The 21,085-nt window shown below is 39.0% G+C and overlaps 1 protein-coding gene across 3 annotated transcripts in view; it reads right to left on the bottom strand.

Moving 5' to 3' along the window:
* Positions 1-21,085, bottom strand: part of FGF12 (fibroblast growth factor 12) — a 450,538-nt gene that overhangs the window by 63,850 nt on the left and 365,603 nt on the right. The gene's annotated exons all lie outside the window — the stretch shown is intronic.

Here is a 21,085-nt window from a genome sequence, read left to right as displayed (position 1 = left end):
AAAATATGTAACAAGGCAAACAGATTCAGAACAGATTCATTATAGATTAGTAAGGAAGAACAGATAACCTCATTACAGTCCACTGATTCAGATGCTGTCTACCTTCTGATACTGGAGTAGATAATGCTTCCTTTTCTTCTTTGAAATGTTAAACCTTTAAGAAAATCAGCATAAATGTTTTCTGAAATGACCATTAAGGATTCCTCATTTCTTTGACTTGAGAAAGAGAATTAGTAATTAGAACAGTGGGGTGAAATTTGTTAATTCTCTTTTGTCTGAAAATGAAATATGATACCAAAAGATATCAAAGAGATGAAATAATTGATATTGTGATTTTATTCTGAGATGCTGGTAGGATAAAATAAAAGGTAAAAAGGACCAAAAGATGCCAAAAACTGGATGCAATAGTTTTTATTGGTTTCTGATTTAGCAAGACTAACACTATTGTTGACTATCACACTATCATGAGCTTGCTGCCTCTGAGCCATCCAATCTTTGAAAATGTTAGCATGGATGGTTGGTACACTCACTTCCCAGGAATCAACAATTCTGTTATACTGCTTCAGACCTAAATATGAAGAGTATGTTGCAGGGTACAGACAAAAATCTACCTTATGATTTTTTTTTTTTTTTAGGCCTTGTGCAAGTTAAATCCCTACCCTTATGGAAAACAATTAAGATAATGTGAACTCAGAGGAAATGATCAAAACTTAGTGCAGCCAGGCTTGATCTTTCCATATGGCAAGCTGTTAAGAAGATAAATGCTAAGGGATGACAATCACATATCTCACTTCTAAACATTGTTGAGACTCATAGATTTTCCAAATCAGGATTCAAAAGGGTTGTTAATTACCTAGGGAGCACAGGTAGTGATAGAAAACCCCTACAATTCAGCTCCAACTAGGATATATCCCAGCTCTGTGAACTGCTTGTTGTTTGACCTTGGGCACGTCATTTCTCTACTCTGTGCCTCAGTTTCCTCAACTGTAAACTGGGGGTTCAATACCTGTTCTCCCTCCTATACAGACTGAGTACCATGTGAGACAGGTACTGTCTGATTTAATGAATGCATATCTACCCCAGAATTTAGAACAATGTTTGACACCCAGTAAGCACTTAACCATAGCATAAAAAGTAGAAAAGACACAGTTTTTTTTATCTAAAGGAGCCTGCAATCTAAAATTTGAGCATTTTCTGTACCTTTTAAAAAGCTAGAGGTGAATGAAAATCCTTTGAAGAATATAGTAGAAGTAAAAATGGTACGTTAAAGATGGAAGAGGATAATGGCTAAATCCAAGACAGAGCATTTATCTTTCACATTCACTTGTCTCTCCCACTGCCCTCTAACACACTTACTTCCTATGATTGAATAGTCTCATCGTGTCACCATCTGTGGATAGAGTGGTTGACATATTGTATACCCTGTGGGAATTTGGAACCAGATGACACATTTTGACTTTACAGTGTCTTCATCCACTCTTCTTAAAAAGAAAAAAAATCTCACTTTTAAGAAAATGAAATATTCAGTTTGTTACCTGGAAAATAAAGGAGAAATGAGTTCAGTATATCTAGGGCTCTTTTTAATTTAGTATGACTCATGCTGGATTGTGAACTCTTAATTGGAAGACTCCATCTCCTCTTCTTTGTTAAGATAGAACCTGACAGATGATGAAATAAGCACCTCTAGATCCCTCTGGGATTTTAACATCTGGAATCTTCATGGTTACCTACCAAACTCTTTATTTAAAATGGCCGATGGACTACTACTCCCAGTTACCAGCCCCCTCCTCTTAACCCATTCCTCTTCTGTGATTGGTTGCATTCTAGTTGGAGACACCAAGTACCTAGAAATTATTCCAATTAGTTTGCTCTCAGAATATCAGGAATATGTACTTGCTCAAACAATTTCTGAAGTTTCTCTTCCCCCCTTTCCTCTACAGGTGGGGCCAGCTTAAGTGACTGCCAAATGCCCTGATAGCTACAAGCCTCTTACAAACTCAGCTCACTCCATCATCTGTGGGTAGTGATCTTAACAGATTTTTAATTAGCTTCAAGTTAACATCAGGTTGTCAAATAAGACAGTTTAGCTTCAGAAAAAGTTATATATAGGATCCAAATAGCCCCTAGGGTTTCTGTGTAGAAATTACCAAAAGCAGCAGTAGTATTTAAGGAACAGTAATTAAAACAAAATTCAGTATCCAGTGCCTCTGCTCACAAATGGATAATTTTCCCAACAAAAGGGTAATTTCCCCTCACGGAGATATCTTAATTATCTACAACGATGCTGGATGATTTTCCTAATGAAGACATCTTAGTTCCATTTCTCCACTCGATTGTAAGCTCCATGAGGGCAGGGATCATGTCTACCGACTCTATTGTATTGAACTCTCCAACATGCTTAGTGTAGTGCTTTGCAAATAGTAAGCACTCAATAAATACCACTGTAGATTGTTCACATTTGTTCTACCCACTCTGTTATATTGTACTCTCCCAAGCACTTCATGCAGTGCTCTGCACACAATAAGCATTCAAAAAATAGAATTGATTGATTGATTGAGCGAATGTCCCAACCAACTCTGTGGAACAGCTCAGCTCGCTGGTCTTATCACTCTTGATCCTAAAACAGAGAGTCTTGAGCATTCTTTCCCCAGAATGCTCAGGCCCAAACTACTTAAGGTGGTTGTGCTTCTTCTCCAGCTTCTTAGTCCTCTAACCATTTTTCCTTCATACCTTCATGACTGGCTTTGCTCCCAAGAATAACCTCAGCTGGGTGGTTGATGCCTATGTCACGGTTTATCCTTTGGAAAAAGCAGCTAAGAGGATTTCTTGTCTCTCACTGCAAAGCCTAGCTTTAGATATATCTTGAGCAGGGGTTAGGGAAAGATTGGCTACCAAGATTCAGATTTGAAAATAGGACCACCTATGGCAAAAGCCAGACAAATCTGTAAGCCCTGAGACCACTTTAGGACTCCCTTCCTAAATAGATTATTAAGCTCATAATTTCATTTTTGCCTCAGCCACAAACATTAATAAGGTCTTATTACCAGTACTGCTTTTTTTAACAGAAAGGATAGCCATATAAAAATAATCTGAGCATAGAAGAATCTGTGTGTGTGCATGCATTTGGGTGTGTAATAATAATAATAATAATAATAAAGGTATTTGTTAAGTGCTTACTATTTGCCAGGCACTGGGGTGGATACAAGCAAATCAGATTGGACACAGTCCCTGTCCCACATGTCACAGTCTTAATCCCCATTTTACAGATGAGGTAATTGAGGCATAGAGAAGTTAAGTGACTTGACCAAGGCCACACTAAAGATAAACTTATATAGATGCCTTTCATATATGAAGAAGAAACCACTGACAGTGAAAGTCTTGTGAGTGTGTTTAGGGCTGAAAAGGTCACTGTGGGATCCAAAATCATGGCTACATTAGGCACACAAAAATTGTTGTCTTCTGTGTTGTTTGCTTAATATTTATAGTGTCTTCTACTAGTTAGTATTCGGCCTCCTTGCCTCTCTTTCCACACAAATTTTTTGCTCAGAGTCACTCCTTTCTTAATGGCAGTGCACCATGCAGGTCTATTCTCAGCCACAGACTCTCAGTTTTCAGCAGGGAGGTAGCTGTCTGAAGCTCTGCTTATCATAACTCTATATTGATATGTGGGTTATCTGAGTGAAAATCCTGTTACTGCCAAAACTCCAGATCTTGTGGTTAATTATTTTGAGTAAAACCTAGAAAGATTTATTCCTAAGATTTCTTGATGAAGTGATGTAATTTATGCATCATCCACAGTATATGAAGCACAAATTCCTTTTTCCCCCAGAGTGGCACTAAGCTTAACAAAAAAGTGTGTCCTTCTCAAGTGTTTCTGAAGAATGAAGCAATGATTATAATTCATTCTCTATCATTTTTGTGACATTTGGGCCAAAGTCCGGTTTTAGTTCCATTTGATTGGTTAACCTCAAAAGGTGTTGCGTTCCATTAGCATTACTGCTAGAATTCTTCAAAGTAAGTTTTTGATTGTAGCTAGATACTGCACCAAATGCAGACAACAATTTATGGATGAAAAAAGCTATGGGGATCTATAAACATCCAAAAACATAATCTACTCACTATGCATCAACACTATAGTAATTATACATATCAAAAGTCTCCAATCTATATGCATTAACAATTGATTTGAAAGGATAATGTAGGAGAAGCACTCAGTTTACCAACATCAAAAAATAGCGCATGCCTAAGAAATGCTGAAATGGTTACCAGTGACATGTCGCACAGACAAAGGAATGTGAGATAGGCTCTGTCTCTTTGTTTTAATCTAAGAAGCCTGGGAAACATGGTCAAGTGCCAATTATTATCAGGAATTAATTTAGTTACAGTTTCAATTACAACAGTCTGTTCTCCTTCCTCTCTTTCAACACAGAGTTAATGTAGAGGTTTATGTTTTAAAATCCATAAATGGACTTTAAGTTATGAGATTTCTTAGTCAAAGGCAACTAAACTACTGTAGTTCGAGCAAGTTCAAATCCATAATATGCTTCTTTATAAAAACCACTGTATTATTACATTTTTATTATCAGTGTGCTGAATTTTCCCATTTGGGTGTACTGGAAGGTGTCTACTTTCCCTCCCTTCATTCTCTCATTCATCCTTTGGTCTTAGTTTTCTAGCATAAAGGGCACCTGGAAGCGGTGGTGAGAGAAACTATGTGTGTGCTACTTTCCAGAAGAAGAGATAACAATTGATGCTATAGGATTAAACTAGAATGGAGTACTTAATTTGTCTGGAAGATTTGCAAGTTCTGCCTATCATTTCATAGCATTAAGAATATTTTCTGAGGTCATTTAAACATTATTATTAAGAGTGTATGGGCTTAAGCAGTAATGATAGCACCTGTAGATGTATCTCACCAATCTACTTTGTTATTAAATTTAGGTGTAAAGACTAAATGCTTTTCATGCATACAGCAGAGATGGGAGGCGGCAGCATCTCTGGACATATGTGGTGGCCATCTTGAAGAGGTCTCTGGTATGGATGCTATCTTGGATGCCCTCAGAAAGCAGTTTGAGTGAGTTCAAATCAGTGATATGATTTCACTCTTGTGAGAGTCAAAAAGCTAAAAGCTGCTCTGGTCCACAGCATCCTGATGTAATTGCTTATCTCACTTACCACCTGAAGTCGACCCAGAGTTTGTTCAATAAAACATTTAAGGAAATCTCATATGGAAGTAAGAGAAGCAAGAAGAACATGACCTGTTCTAAGCAGTTGATAACATAAAATGTATTGTCCTGAGAAATGGCCTGTCTTATGATGGACTCAGTTTCAGTACCAGAACTACAAAAACTTCGTTTCCTCTCTCATTTACATCAGTGGTATACATCTTCAAGAGTACTATAATAATAATAACAATTATGGTATTTGTCAAGTGTTCTGGTGGCTACCCAGCCACCTCCACATCAAACAGAAACTCCTTACTATTGACTTTAAAGCACTCAGCCTCCTTGCCCCCGCCTACCTTACCTCACGCTTCTCCTATTACAACCCAGCCCGCACACTTTACTCCTCTAATGTTAACACTGTACCTCAATCTCAACGATCCCACCACTGACCTCTGGTACCTCTGACCACAGGCACATCCTGCCTCTGGCCTGGAACTCCTTCCCTCTTCATACTGGACAGACAATTACTACGTCCACTTTCAAAGCCTTTTTGCAGGCACATCTTTTCCAAGAGGCCTTCCCTGTCTCAGCCCTCATTTTCTCCTTTCCCAATCCCTTCTGTATCGCTCTGACTTTCTTCCTTTATTCACCCTCCCACAGCCCCACAGCACCTATGTATATATCCACCGTGTATTTATTTATATTAATGTCTGTTTCCTCTTCTAGACCGTGAGCTCATTGTGGGCAGGGAATGTGTTTATCAACTCTGTTATACTGTACTCTCCCAAGCACTTAGTAGAAAGTTTTGCACATAGTAAGCACTCAGTAAATATGAGTGATTCAAGTGCTTACTATATGCTCTAAGTTCTGGGGTAGACACAAGGTTGGGCACAGTCCCCGTACCAAATGGGGCTCACAGACTAAGCAAGATGGTGAGCAGGTGTTTTCACTCCCCATTTTATAGAGGAGGAAACTGAGGCACAGAATAGCTAAGTGACTTGCTAAAGGTCACAGAGCAGGCAACTGTCAGAGCTGGGATGAGAATCCAGAGTCACTGATTCCCAGGCTCATACTTTCTCCAGTATGCCGCACCGCTTCATTGCCATCATTATTTAATGCAGTGTCATCAGAGACAATGAAAAATGAACTGGATACAATTGTTCACCATGAAAGTCATATCACAACTATCTGGAGCTTATACTTTTCTTTATAAGGACCCATCAAGTGATGATCAAATATGAAAATCCAACTACTTCATTCCCTTCCAAGATGCCATCTTGGAAAAAAATAAGGGGCACTGGCAGAAGAAATGGAGTCAATTTTGATGCTGCTGCCTTAACTGTAGTGAATTCAGGGGGAAAAATATATGCGTTGGTAGTAAAGAAATATCTGTCACTGGCTCACTGTGTGATCTTAAGTAAATTTTCCATCTCTATGTCCCTTCTTTATAAACTTTGGCATTATCCTTGATGCGTCTCTCTCATTCAACCCACAGATTTAATCTGTCATCTACTTCTGTCTGTTCTACCTGCACAAGATCACTAAAAACCTGCTCTTTCCTCTCCAAAAACAATGCTACCATGGTGAGCCAAGCACTTATCTGTCCTGCCTTGACTGCTTCATCAGCCTCCTTTGCTGACCTCTCTCCCTCATATCTCTCCCCACTTCAATCCATACTTCACTCTGCTGCCCAGATAATTTTTTTAAAAAAAGTTCAGTCCATGTTTCCCCACTCCTAAAGAACCTCCAAGGTTTGCCCATCCACCTCCACATCAAAGAGTAACCCTTTACTCTTAACTTTGAAGTACTCAGTCACCTTGCTCCCCTCCTATCTTACTTCACTGGCTCCTACTACAACTCAGCACACTCCACTCTTCTAATGCCAACTTACTCACTGTACTTCGACCTCTTCTATCTCATCACCAACCCCCTGACCATGTGCTGCCGCTGGCCTGGAACTACCTCTTCTTTCATATACTGAAGACAAATCATTCCCCCACTCTTCAGAGTCTTATGAAAATCACCCTCCAAGATGTCTTCCCCAATTAAGCTCTCATTTTCTCTACTCAAGCTCCTTTTCTATGTCTCCCTTGCACTTGTATTTGTACCCTTTATTTATCCCAACCTCAGCCCCACCCACCGCACTTACATGTACATATCCATAACTTACTTTAATGTTGTGTCCCCTTCTAGACTGTATGCTCCTTGTGGGCAGGAAATGTCTATCAACTCTGTTATATTGTACTCTCCCAAGTGCATAATACAGTACTCTGCACACAGAAACTCTAAAAAAAAATGACTGATTGTTCAATGAGTTGTGAGTATTGGTCAGTATAAATTCATTCATTCATTCAATCATATTTATTGAGCACTTACTGTGTGCAGAGCACTGTACTAAGCACTTGGAAAGTACAAGTCGGCAACATATAAAGACAATCCCTACCCAATAACGGGCTCACAGTCTAGAAGGGGGAGACAGACAGCAAAACAGAACAACTAGACAGGTATCAGTATCATAAAAATAAATAGAATTATAGATATATACACAATAATAATATATACACAGTAATAATAATTATGGTATTTTTAAGCACTTACTGTGTGCCAAGCACTGTTCTAATTGCTGGGGTAGATACAAGGTAATCTGATTGTTCCACATGAGGCTCACAGTCTTAATCCCCATTTTACAGATGAGGTACTGAGGCACAGAGAAGTGAAGTAACTTGCCCAAAGTCATTCAGCGGATAAGTGGTGGAGTCGGGATTAGAACCCACAACCTCTGACTCCCAAGCCCATGCTCTTTCCACTAAGCCATTCAATTGTATTTATTGAGCACTTACTGTGTGTAGAGCACTGTACTAAGTGCTTGGGAAAGTACAATAAACAGTGACATTCCCTGCCCACAACGAGATTACAGTCTTGGGTGGGGCAGGGGGCTGGGGGGGAGACAGACATCAATCCAAATAAATAAAATGACAGATAAATGCATAAGTGCTGTGGGGCTGGAAGGGGGGAAAAGCAAAGGGAGCAAGTCATGGCGATGCAGCAGGAAATCGGGAGGGTTAGGGTTAGGGGTGCCTACCCCAGCCCTTAGTACAATGTTTGCCAATTCAAAAGCATAGAAATTCTAAATATGATTCCTTTTCTCTGTCAGTTAAACCTGCAGCAAAAGACCGGATGAGAGTAAACTGCATATACTGTACTCTGACCAGCTGGACAGAGTCAGTTGATTCGCAGACAACAAATACTATACAACACCAAGGGAATTCTGAACACAGCATATACAACAGGCATCCTGTTGAGCTGTAATACATAGAACAAAGATCTCATAATGAATTGTATATGGTACTAGGACAACAAAAGGCCCCAAATTACAAATATTCCCTATTTTACATAACAACATAAATCAATAGTGTTAGAAATCCAGAACTCTGCAGCATGACCTTGTGCTTCTTGTTCTTTGACTGAAATGTTTGGCAAGAAGTCTAATATTCAAAATCATATTAGAAATTTTATTGAATCCTCTTAGGGCAAAAAATATGTTAATTAGAAAGGGACCGATAACTGGAGTGAAAAAATCTGTGCTGCAAAACCCTGCATCTCTATTTGATGCCCATCACCCTTGATTTTCTCCTACATGCCAGAAAATATACTTGTACTAAAGGGAAATTGAATCAATTGCACATAAAAAATAAAAATGAAAAGTGTGGGAGAGAATCAAGCAAAACAAAAGATATGCTTCATTACATTAATGGTGGTCTAGCACATCTCCTTATAAAGTACCACATATAGAAAACACACAACCTCTAAAATTGTAATAAATATGCTTCCTGAGGTTATATGTATCTAATTTAATGTTCCCAAATAGCAGGACTGCGGATGATATTCCACAACAGAGATGCAAAACATCCCTTTTAATAAGATTTATAGACCCTCACAAACATCATTTCTAGCAGGGATGAAAGAGTAAGCCATTTTACTGTAACTTGTCTTATTTTGCTATTGCACATGATAAATTCACTGATGCAAAGATTCAATTTCAGTGTTTGAAAATAATCTAGTAATCCTCAATTATACTTACCTGTCACTCATCTTCTGACTCTGGGATATAGCCACATTTTACAATTATGTGGAGAGTAGTGTTTCCCAGAAATGTATTCTACATGCTGTAACATTTCTGCTTTTGCCTCAAGAGTCTTTGTAACTGAGACTGTGCATGATTTATTAATTAATTGAGACTTTTAACAGCCTGTTTGTGAAAACATCATTCTTTTTGCTCAAAAAGGTAGTTCACAGAATGCAGGAAAATTCTGTACGGTACAATCATGGATCTCCTTTTGTCAATCTCCATCTCCATCCACATTAATTCCCCATGTGTATAGTGATATAGTCCTTTTTCCAAAAACAGCCTGAGTTACTCCCATGAAAATAATAGATTTGGAAATCAGCATGGCCTAGTGGAAAGAGCACAGGCCTGGAAATCAGAGGCCCTGGGTTCTAATCCCAGTTCTGCCACTTGTCTGCTGTGTGACCTTGGGCAACTCACTTAAATTCTCTGTGACTCAGTTACCTCATCTGTAAAATAGAGATTAAGACTGTGATCCCCAGGTACTATGTGGACTGTGTCCAACCTGATTAGCTTGTATCTACCCCAGTGTTTAGTATAATACATGGCATAGTAAGCTCTTAACAAATTCCAATAAAAAACATTCCAGTTTACATGTATTTTGGGTTTTATTCATTTAATATCAAAACCCTCCACAAATTCCCCATGCCTCCATTCCTTCTCTCTCAAACTCTCTTGAAGTCCCCTTTAAAATGGGTCAAGTTGGATATAGGCATCCTGCTAAGGATAGTGATGATATTCATTTTTTTAATGGTTTCATGAACTCCTCTAGAATATATCATGGTAACACGAAGGCACATGGCCTTATGGAAAGAGCCCACCCTGGGAGTCAGAGGACCTTGGTTATAATCCCAGCTGCACCATTTGCCTGCTGTGTGGCGCTGGGCAAGTCACGCAACTTCTCTGTACCCCAGTTTCCTTATCTGTAAAATGAGGATGAAATACCTGTTTTCCTCCCTTTTAGACAATAAGCTCCATGAGGGTCTGGGACTGTGCTTCACCTGATGGATTATCTTGTATCTACCCCAGCACCTTCTACAGTCCTTGGCACATAGTACGCACTTAATAAATGCCATTATTGTTACTTCTGGATTTGGTTCAATTGAATTCTAATGGATGAATATTGGGTACGTGAGAGGACTATGTACTCTGAGAAAAAAACTTATTTTATAAGAATTTCAATCACTTTTCAATAACAGATTTATTTCAAGCGCTTAGTAAAGTGCTCTGCACACAGTAAGTGCTCAATAAATATGGTTGAATGAATGAATGAATTTCTAAGACACTAAAACATATGATTTGTCTGCACTCCAGACATTCCAAAGCTTAAAAACTCTAAAAATGAATATGTTTTTCAGGATGAAATTTACCATGGGTGAACCTAGATTTGGCAATTCTTTGGTGTCAATCTTTTCTCAACAAGCAAGTCAATCTTAGAAGCTAAGACATCTGTGCAAATAGATGATGAAACTTAAATCACACTTTTGAAATGAAAGCAAAATGCTTCATCACATATAACTTGATTTCTAGAGCACAGTTAGCAGTTACTGAGTCTGACTCAGATATGCATTAAAGCTTGTGGGAAGGAAATGTAGATGGCTTAATTCATTTGGAATTACAAGATAAAGCCACTGGGCCTAAGAGCTGCAAAAACAACTCTAAGTACATTAAAGCTATTCAACACTGAGGAAGAGTCATCATAGTTAGTAGTAATCATAGGATTGAGTGTGTGCTGTGTGTAAACACTGTACTAAGCCCCGGGGAACAAATACACTAGTAAGAAACAGACCGAATGTTTGGGGCTCACAATCTAAGAATAATGGGAAAAAAAGGGGACAAGTGACAAAGAGTGGTACTTATTGAAGGCTTTCTGTGTCCAGAGTACTGTACTAAGCATTTGGGAAAGTGCAATGCAATAAATTTAGTAGAGGCAATGACCTCATCCACTGTTGTTTATGTATTTTCCACTGACAGTACAGCTTCAACTATTATCATTATTGTGGTAGATACACTAGGGTAGATACAAGGTCATCCACAGTCAATGTGAGGCCCATGATCTAAGTAGGAGGGAGAACAGGTATTGAATCTCCATTTTACAAATGAGGAAACGGAGACATAGAGACATGACGTGACTTGCCTAGGGTCATACAGCAGGCAAGTGGCAGAGCTGGAATTCAAACTCCCAGGCTCATTCTACTAGGCCAATCTGCTTCCCTGATGCTTTTGCAGAATTCTGAGTTACCCAATCTTATTTATCCTTCTGTATGACTCAAAATATAGTCACACAATCTCCTGAGTGACTTTCAGTCCAGGATTCAGATAAAAGGATTTATTCTTAAACCTTTTATCACTCCATCATATTCATCCTTATTTCTTGTCATTGGGTTAAATTCCTGATTCCTACTTGACTTCCCTTTCAATTCTCAATTCAGTGCTTATGCTGAATCTTTTGATGTATCACCTAAAAATCCCTGAAAAGTTTTAAAGTTTATTTCCAACTCTGTATGTTAGAGTTCCTCAGTAAAAAAAAAAAAAAATCTATGGATAATTTTGGCTCCTTGAAACAGCTCTAAATTGAGGAATTATGGCCAGTAAATACTTAGAAAAAGAAAGATTTTTTGTGATTAACACATTTTCTGAGCCTTTTATGAAGAAGGGCCAAATAATTATATTTAATTATGGAAGCAGAGGTTCAAGATTAAAAATTGCTCATTCCCTTCTCCTGTCACTGAAGCCTTCCACAGTTCAATCTAATTATCTTTGAATGGTGATGATGACACCTTGATTTCATTATAAGGATAACTTCATGGAAACCTCTTTGAGACAACTCAAATGAAAGAACTATAGAAACAGTTTGCTGTCATTCAGAAGAATAAACATAAATGTGTGTAGGAGATGAGAGCTGTTAGACTAAGCTTGTTTCATTACAAATGTAGGTAAATCTCTGTGGCTGGTTGATAAAAACAGAAATATATTATAGGAGAAATAACACTATAAATCTAGGGAAATTATTTTGAAAAGATTGGAAAAAGCTTGGAACCTGTTTACAGGGGGTAATAAGATAAGAGGCTAGATAGGGAAATTCTGCCTGACCAAAAACCAGCCAGGCAAGTTAGCTGAGTATATTGTCCATGAAGAAGTATAAACCACATATAGGAAAGGCAGTTCCATGGCCAGAACAAACAGAAAACAAAGTAAGAAAACTACCTACCAATTTCTATACTTTTAAAAAATGGTATTTGTCGAGGACTTGCTAAGTGCCAGCACCGTACTAAGTGCTGAGGTAGATACAAGATAATCATGTTGGACACAGTCCCTGTTCCACATGAGGCTCACTGTGAAAACTGGAGTGATGAGGATTTTAATCTCCATTTTACGGATGAGGTAACCGAAGCTCAGGAAAGTTAAAATGCCAAGGTCACACAGCAAACAAGTGGCAGGGCTGAGATTAGAACCCAGGTCTTCTGACTCCCATCAGTATCAGTGATGCATCCTGGACACTATGTGCCACTCCCTTCAACTAAAAACACAATTTAACCTGGGTTTCTATGACACAGTGTTCTCCTTGTTCTTCTCCTACTTGGCCACTCCATTCCAGTCGCTTCAGACAAATCTTCCTCTGTATCCAGCTCCTTTAATGAGGGTGTCTCCCAAGGCTCAGTTCTGGGTTCCTTTCTATCCTAAATCTACTCCCTTAGAGACTATATACTCTCATGACTTCAAATAGCACTGTTATGAGGTTGACTCCCTAATCTAATTCACTAGCTTTGACTGCTCTCTGCTGTAATCTTGCATCTCCTCTTTCTTCCAAGGCATCTCTACGTGGATATCTTGACAGTTTCTCAAGCTCAACATGTCCAAAACTGAACTCATCTTCACATCCAGATCCTCTCCTTCTCCTAAGTTTCCCACTTTTGCAAGTTTGTCACTTTTGCAACAGCTTCATATTTCCCATTCCTTAAGCTTAAAACCTTGGCATTATCTTCAACTCCTTTATCTTTCAACCCCATTTCCATCAGTCACCAAATCTTCCAGTTCATTCATTCAATCGCATTTTTTGAGCACTTACTGTGTACAGAGCACTGTACTAAGCGTTTGGAAAGTACAAGTCAGCAACATATAGAGACGGTCCCTACCCAACAACAGGCTCACAGTCTAGAAGGAGGAGACAGACAACAAAACATGTAGACAGGTGTCAAAATCGTCAGAACAAATAGAATTAAAGCTAAATGCACATCTTTAACAAAATAAATAGAATGGTAAAGATGTACAAGTGAAATAGAGTAATGAATCTGTACAAATATATACAAGTGCTGTGGGGACGGGAAGGAGGTAGGGTGGGGGGATGGGGAGGAGGAAAGGAAAAAGGGGGCTCAGTCTGGGAAGACCTCCTGGAGGAGGTGAGCTCTCAGTAGGGCTTTAAAGAAAAATTTGGAAGACTTCACGAATTTGCGCGTTCTTTCTTCTACATAGCATCTCCAGAATCCATTTCTTACTCTCCATCCACACTGCTACCACAGTGGCCCAAGCACTTGTTATAGCCTGACTCGACTACTGCATCAGCCACCTCAAAGATCTCCCTGTCTCCACCCTCTTTCTTCTCTGATCCATACTTCACTCTGCAACCCAGATCATTTTTCCAAAACAACATTTTGTGCACCTCTCCTCTCACCTCAAAAACCTCCAGGGGTTACATATTCCTCTTAACATCAAACAGAAACTCGTGATCATTGACCACAAGGCAATCGATCTGCGCTTTACCTCCTAATTATCCATGTTTCCTCCTCATTTCATTTCTGAAAACAACCTACTTCCTATGTCTCATTCTCATCCCTCTCGCTGCCAACCTCTTGCCTGGAATTTTATTCCCTTTAGACCTCTTCTCTCCCCTCTTTAATGCCGTTCTGAAATCTCATATCCTCCAGGAAGCCTCTCCTGACTGATCTCTTTTCCAAACACTATTCATCACCTAATGCCAGCAGCAGCACTAACACACTACTTAAGCACATGAGAACTCACCTTCCCTTCCACCTTAAATGTAGGCAGTTATGTACATATCTTTAAACTCTATTCCTTCCCCTAGTTGTGATTTTTATCTCCGCCACTAGACTGTAAGCTCCTTGAGGGCAAAATAGAAAAAGAAAGATTTTATGTGATTGACACATAAAACTAACTACTAACTCTATTTTACTTTCCAAGTGCTTAGTATAGTTCTCTGCTTTTAGTAAACGCTCAACTACATAGTCATGGCAGTTACTCAACTGGAGAAAGCTTAATGGGAAATAGCAGTTCCAAGAATTCAAGTGAAATTGCATAATTTCGTATAAGATACAACTGAAATGGCTTCCCTATTGTCTATTCATAAAGCCTAATAGCATTTCTTTCACTCAGTTATATTTTCAAGGTCATAAAATTTGAAATCTTATTTTTTTAATCACATCAAACTGCAGGATTGATTTTTTTTTGTTTTCCTTTATGTGAGTTTTAGAGATAAATGCTTCTAAGGGACTAATGAGATTGCAATAAAGATAAACAATGCAGTAGTGTGGAAAAGTTTAACATATGGATGTGTGCAAAGGTCTATGTACCTAGACAGCAAAAAAATAGTTCCGAGAAATGAGTTTGCTCAATGTTCTCACATTAACAAAACATTATCATTACAATAAAGCTGGAGAATTCCTATCGCTTAGACACAAAATTCATTCAAATCCTCTGCAAGATACGTATGAAAATTTTAATTCTGATAACGATGAAACCAGAACTCAAAAGGAAGCATCCATTATGAAAATAGAAAAATAAAGGTTTTTTTCTCTAGAGAAATTGCCTCTACACTGAAAAAATTTAGAAACACTGCTTCAAAGGAAACAGAATCTGTTATATCTTTATACCATGCAAGAGCAATACAAAAATCATTTTTCTAAGATAACCAGGACAGTTTCAATATGGCTAACTGTTAAAGAAGAGTGGTTCTACATTTCCTACAGAAATGTTTTTATGAGAACATAAGTAAGCTGGTTATTCAAGTTCAAAAAACAGCTTTCCCAGATACATTTCCTAATTGCAAGTACGTGAAAATTCAGTAGTAAAACCATTTCAGTTATTGCTAAAAAGCATAAATTAAAAAGTTAGTTTATCTTGATTTTTCCATTTTAAAGTTAATACAGAAATAAGAGCTGTTCTTGTTAAGTGCTTACTACACGCCAGACACAATACTATAAGCCCTGGTACAGGTACCAGCTAATCAGGTTGGACACAGTCCTTGTCCAACATGGGGCTCCCAGTCTTAATCCCCATTTTACAGATGCGGTCACTGAGGCACAGCAGATGCACAGTGTTGTTGAGGTTTTAGGGGCTCAGTCAGTGGATTTGATATGCTCCTTTTTATTCTGGTATTTGTTTAGCACTCATGTAATTCAACCCCTTCTATTGGTAATCCTACCAAATGCCTCTTGGGGAAATTGCACCATCCTCATGTACCCTTTGGGCTCACTTTAGAGTGATCTCCAGTGGCCACAACCTATTCGAATGGCAGAGCACAATTTATCATCATTAGTAGTAGTAATATTATCATTATTGCTACTGCTATTATTATTATTATCATAGTGTTTGCTAAGCACTTACTATGTGGCAAGCACCATGATAAGTGCTGGGGTAGATACAAGGTAATCAGGTTAGACACAGTCCCTGGCCTACATGAAGCTCCCAGTGGGAGGGAGTAAAATGTAAATGTAAAATGTATTCCCCATTTTACAGATACAGAAACTGAGGCACAGAGAAGTGACTTACCCAAGGTCACACAGCAGACAAGTCGCAGAGTTGGTATTAGAACATAGGTCCTCTCACTCCCAGGCCCATGTTCTTTTCACTAGATCATACTGCTCTGAAGCTTCCCTGCCTACCACCTAAAATGCAAGGGATTCCTAGGAAACAAAACACCTGTCAGAGTGTCAGAGAAGTCAGGCTACAGAGAAGAAACTAGGTCCTCCTTCAAAAGATGAGTGAAAGAGTGGTTGTTTCATCCTCTTCCCTCCCCCCACCCAAGAAAAAATTATCAGGTATTTTGTATCAATTCTCCACTTCTCTTTGCAATCAAAAAATTGAATCTTATTTATTGAGCATTTACTGGGTGCAAAGCACTGTACTTAGCGCTTGGAAGAGTACAATATAACGGAGTTGGTAGACATGTCCCCTGCCCACAAGGAGCTGACAAAGCAGGAAACAAGCAAGGACAGGAACAAAGTTTACTAAAACTATTGTAGTCTTCCAAGACCTAGGTATAGAGCTCTATCCAGAGTGAGAGTTAAATAAATAGTTTGAAGTTTCTAATCCCTGGAGGCTGTCCTCCCAGGTCTGGGCAATCATCACTAGGAAAAGAGAGTGAGGTGAAATAATACCCCCGCCACTCTGCCAAACCCCAGTCCCTTTTACCATTACCAATGTTTCTTTGAGAGATATGTCTATAATTTAAAAAAAGATCCTTAGTATTCAGGAAAGATGTGAAACAAATGAGGCTGTGTGAGGATGGAAGAGGGAAAAAGTGAACCCAAAAGGTCTTCGGCATGATTCTGCACAACCTCCTATTAATTTGCTCAACATTAAAATCCAGGGAAACCATTCAGTCAACAGATCTTGAAGACAGCTCAATATTGATTTTAGACGGATACTTTATATGTAAATGAAGCTATTAAAAATTCCGCATTTGTTTTCACAGACATGCATTGTTTGGGGCAAATCAGGAGATGGGAAAAGATAACCTTTACTTTAAATTCCCTGAGTGATAGCCCACTGAACCCTTTGCTAATAACTCAAAGGTGCCAAACAAACTTGACTGGAGTTTATAAGATGTGGTTAACACTGTTTCCGATGCCGTAAGATTTGATTTTTATTACAGCACAAAAATAACTGTATCCAATTAAAGCAGGAGATGTAATTTAGCAATATCTTCCTGATTATCAGGGTGATGTGGTATTGAATTAGGCCATGCTGGGCTTTTTCTGGGCATCACTGACAATCGGGAGATTCAAGTTTGAAAACTTGATGGTCCAAGGAGAGAAAAGGATAAACTTGTATTAATGAATAACTTAGGAGACAGAATTTTTTTCTCACCAATATTGATTAGTTGGGCAATATTGGACAGCTCACTTCATCACTCCTTCATGGCCTCAGCTGCTCTTCTAAAATTGGCTTCTCCATCGCGAATTCGGGAAAATATATCTCCTCTGTTTTTTCCCTCTGTCTTTCTACAGAGCACAGGCAAGTGTCACAATCAAATCTTTTAAAATGAATTTTATTGGAGGATAAGCTAAATGAAGAGTTGGGTAGATACCTGTTGATCTAACATGTGGATAGGTATGCAAAGTTCTAGACATTTTCAAAATGTATTTTACACTGGAGGCTTTTATTCCTCTTTAGTATTCATGGGATCTCATACTATTTTGAATGACAGTTTTTCCTCAGAGTATTTCTCAGAATCTCAGTGCTGGAAAGGTCCCAACAGGTCAACTATTTAATCCATCCTTGAATCAATCCTTGGAAGAAACTGAGCATATCTCACAGCTGCCCAGAAAGATAACTGGCTTCACTTTAAGTTTCCAAAGAAGGCAATTCTGTTGTCTCATGATGTTTTCTAGGGCTAAAGATTTTCTAATATTTAAACTAAACTCCACCTACTGAAATTGAAGCTTCTTGTTCTCTCACCAAATGAACATGTGGAAAGAGCCTTGGATCGAGAAGCTGAGGGAGCCAAGTTCTAATTTCAGCTCTGTCACTGATTGGCTGTTAAACTTAAACCAGTCACCTAACTTCTCTGTTTCCAATAGGATAGGAATACCTGCCTCTTTCTCACCAGGAAGCTGAGAAGAAATGCTTGGGGGAAAAAAAGGCATTCTAAAACTTCTGGGTATTTATTACATTGAATCCCTTCAATTTCAAATTATTGCATTTAAACCTTCACTCAGCCTTCTCTTCCCCATGCTAATTAGAACCTGTTCTTTTATGTGTTCTGTTTCCAGTCCATATCACAATCCTTTAATTATTTTCCTTGTTCCTTCTTGTATTGTCCCCAGGTTTTCCTTATCAGGCTATAGATAAGCATGCAAATAAAGGGCTAACCAGCTCTGAGTGGAAAGGAAGAATACCTCACAGCATGAAGTCTAATCAGAACGACATTACTGATTAATATTTAGATGAATAATTGCCCATCTTTTTCAGTTTATGATTAGATGATGTTAACTACTTTCTTGCTTACTGTGTGAGTGAAGCATAGCCATAATAGGTCACGTTAGGTCATGGACTTGGCTACATTTTGTAACACTTCAATTTCACCCTCAAGGTCAAATCTCAATATGGCTCCCTCGACCCTCACACCTTCCACATTAGATGATCTGGTTATTAGGTAGTTTATAAAGGAGTCTCCTGGAATACAAAACCAGGTTCTCTGTCCTACTGATATTTTTCATAGAAATATAAAGTTTTGATCTGGTAGTCCCAGATCAGTTTTCAGCTCCCTACTGAATACTTAGAGCATGTGACTTACATTTCTAGAGCTTCAGGCACTTTGTAATGTTACACTTAAATTTTCTGAACTGTTAATTCCATTTATCATGTGAAGTCTAGAATTCTGAGATTCTGTGGTTTATTCTGTGAGTCCACAACAGCATCCCATGCCATTTTATTTTCTTATTTTTATTTTTTCCCCTTGACAAACCAGTACCTTGAATTAAATCAATACAGGCCATAACAAGACTCGCCAAGGACAGTGAGAAGAGGCAAAGAAAAACATGTGCTTCGCTGAAGCAGTTTAACTCTGGAAGCAGACACTGCTTTAAACCTTAAAACCAAATCTATCTTCCACTCTTACAGTACAGAGAGACTAAAATGACAAGCATGTTCCCATGTTAATCTAATCAGTATCTTTCTGCAGAAGATAAGAGATAGTGCCAAGCCCAAGTGAAGCCTTCCCTCCACTGGGAGGGATAACAGTGTGATGAGATTGGTACTGATGGGATGCTAGAAATCCCGCTAAATGGGCCTTAAACTGAATTGATGAATAGTTTTATGTTGCTATTCTGAGTTTTTCAGCGGGATTATTGACAGGCTAAACACACTCTATGCTGTCAGCAAGGTACTTTAGAAAATTGGACCATGATCAATCATCAATTAGGCCCTGCCACAAAACCTCTCCAAGTGTCAGCTACGAGGCAGTAACTTTGGGCGTAAGAAATGATGGGCTTTTCAGGAGCAGACAGCTTGCATGACACATTGAACTCCCCCCAAAGCCTTTATTATGCCCTTGCTTTCAAAAATCACAGGCCAGCCTGCTCTAGAATTTCTTTTCATGCTTACTTTAGATGCCACATTTCTTTTCATTTCCTTCCCCACATGAATGATCTCACTCCTTCTTCCCTACATCCCCTTAAACCAGGAAAAGTTTAGCTAGAAGCGATGGAGATGGCATGACCACAATATTAGAAAGGCCCTTTGATTTCTATGGGTGTGGCTCTTTCATCTTGGTCTGCCTTTAAACCCAGAGGATCAAAGGAACCCTCATTTCCCCAGCCACTCACTTGATCCATTAAAATCAGCCAACTTTACAATTTCCTCAAAAGTCCATGCATGTAGTCCTTGACTGACTTCAAAGCGAGCAGAGTAGAGAAGGAGAATCTGACCCTGTCCAGGGAACGGGGCTGCCACATGCAGAATCTTGTGTAAGAGAAGACTTAGGGGTCAGAATTGACTTGCAGAAAGAGTTTCTATCATTTGTTAACTTATCCCACAAGATATATTCTATAGTAGTTCTGCTTCAAACACAAGTTAGAGTAAATGCCAGTTGCCTTTCAGGAGCACTGTTCTGAGAGGTATACTTAATGGAAAGAGCCTGGGCTTGGGAGTCAGAGGTTGTGAGTTCTAATCCCGAATCCCCCACCTGTCAGTTGTGTGACTTCAGGCGAGTCACTTAACTTCTCTGGGCCTCAGTTACCTCATATATAAAATGGGGATTAAGACTGTGAGCCCCACTTGGGAAAACTTAATAATCTTGTATCTCCCCCCAATGCTTAGAACAGTGCTTGGCACATAGTAAGCGCTTAACAAATACCATGATTATTATTATTTTTAGGTGGCTGATGCACAAGGTAGGGGGAAGAAAAAGTGCCAGCTAGATAATTTGAGTGCAATCAATCAATCATATTTATTGAATGCTTACCGTGCACAGAGAACTGTACTAAGCACTTGGGAGAGTAAAATACAACAATATAACAGACACATTCCCTGTCCAAAATGAGGGAAGTCTAGAGTGCAAGAGGGGTTTTGATGGGATGGGGCTTCTAGGGGGTAATGCGTCCACACCAGGCCCTACAGAGAAATACAAAAAAGTTCCCACTGATCTCCAAGCCTGGTGTGAGATGGAAAAACCTAGGTTGTTCCCATAATTCTGTAGGGGTGAAACAAGGTTCTTGGCAGAAGTGGAATCCAATAGGAAACATGGAGTTCCTATCTATGGCCCAGATCCTGGTGATGTGATTTCAGAAGGACTTTGAAGATGAGGAGAGCTGTGTTCTGTCTGGTATAAAAGAAGTGGAAGTTACAAGCAGTGGAGAGGGTGGTGGGCAAGAAATTAGTTGCAGGAGAGACAGATATGTGAAGCAGCATGGCCAAGTGGAAAAAGCACACATGTAGGAGAGAGAGGACCTGGGTTCTAAATCCAGCTCTGGCACTTGTCTGCTCTGTGATCTCGGGCAAGTAACAACTTCTCTGAGCTTCAGTTATCTCATCTGCAAATTGAAAATTAAGGCTG

This window comes from Tachyglossus aculeatus, chromosome 7 (assembly GCF_015852505.1).
Source record: "Tachyglossus aculeatus isolate mTacAcu1 chromosome 7, mTacAcu1.pri, whole genome shotgun sequence".
In the NCBI taxonomy this organism is placed as follows: domain Eukaryota; kingdom Metazoa; phylum Chordata; class Mammalia; order Monotremata; family Tachyglossidae; genus Tachyglossus; species Tachyglossus aculeatus.
This window is presented reverse-complemented; position numbering and strand designations above follow the sequence as displayed.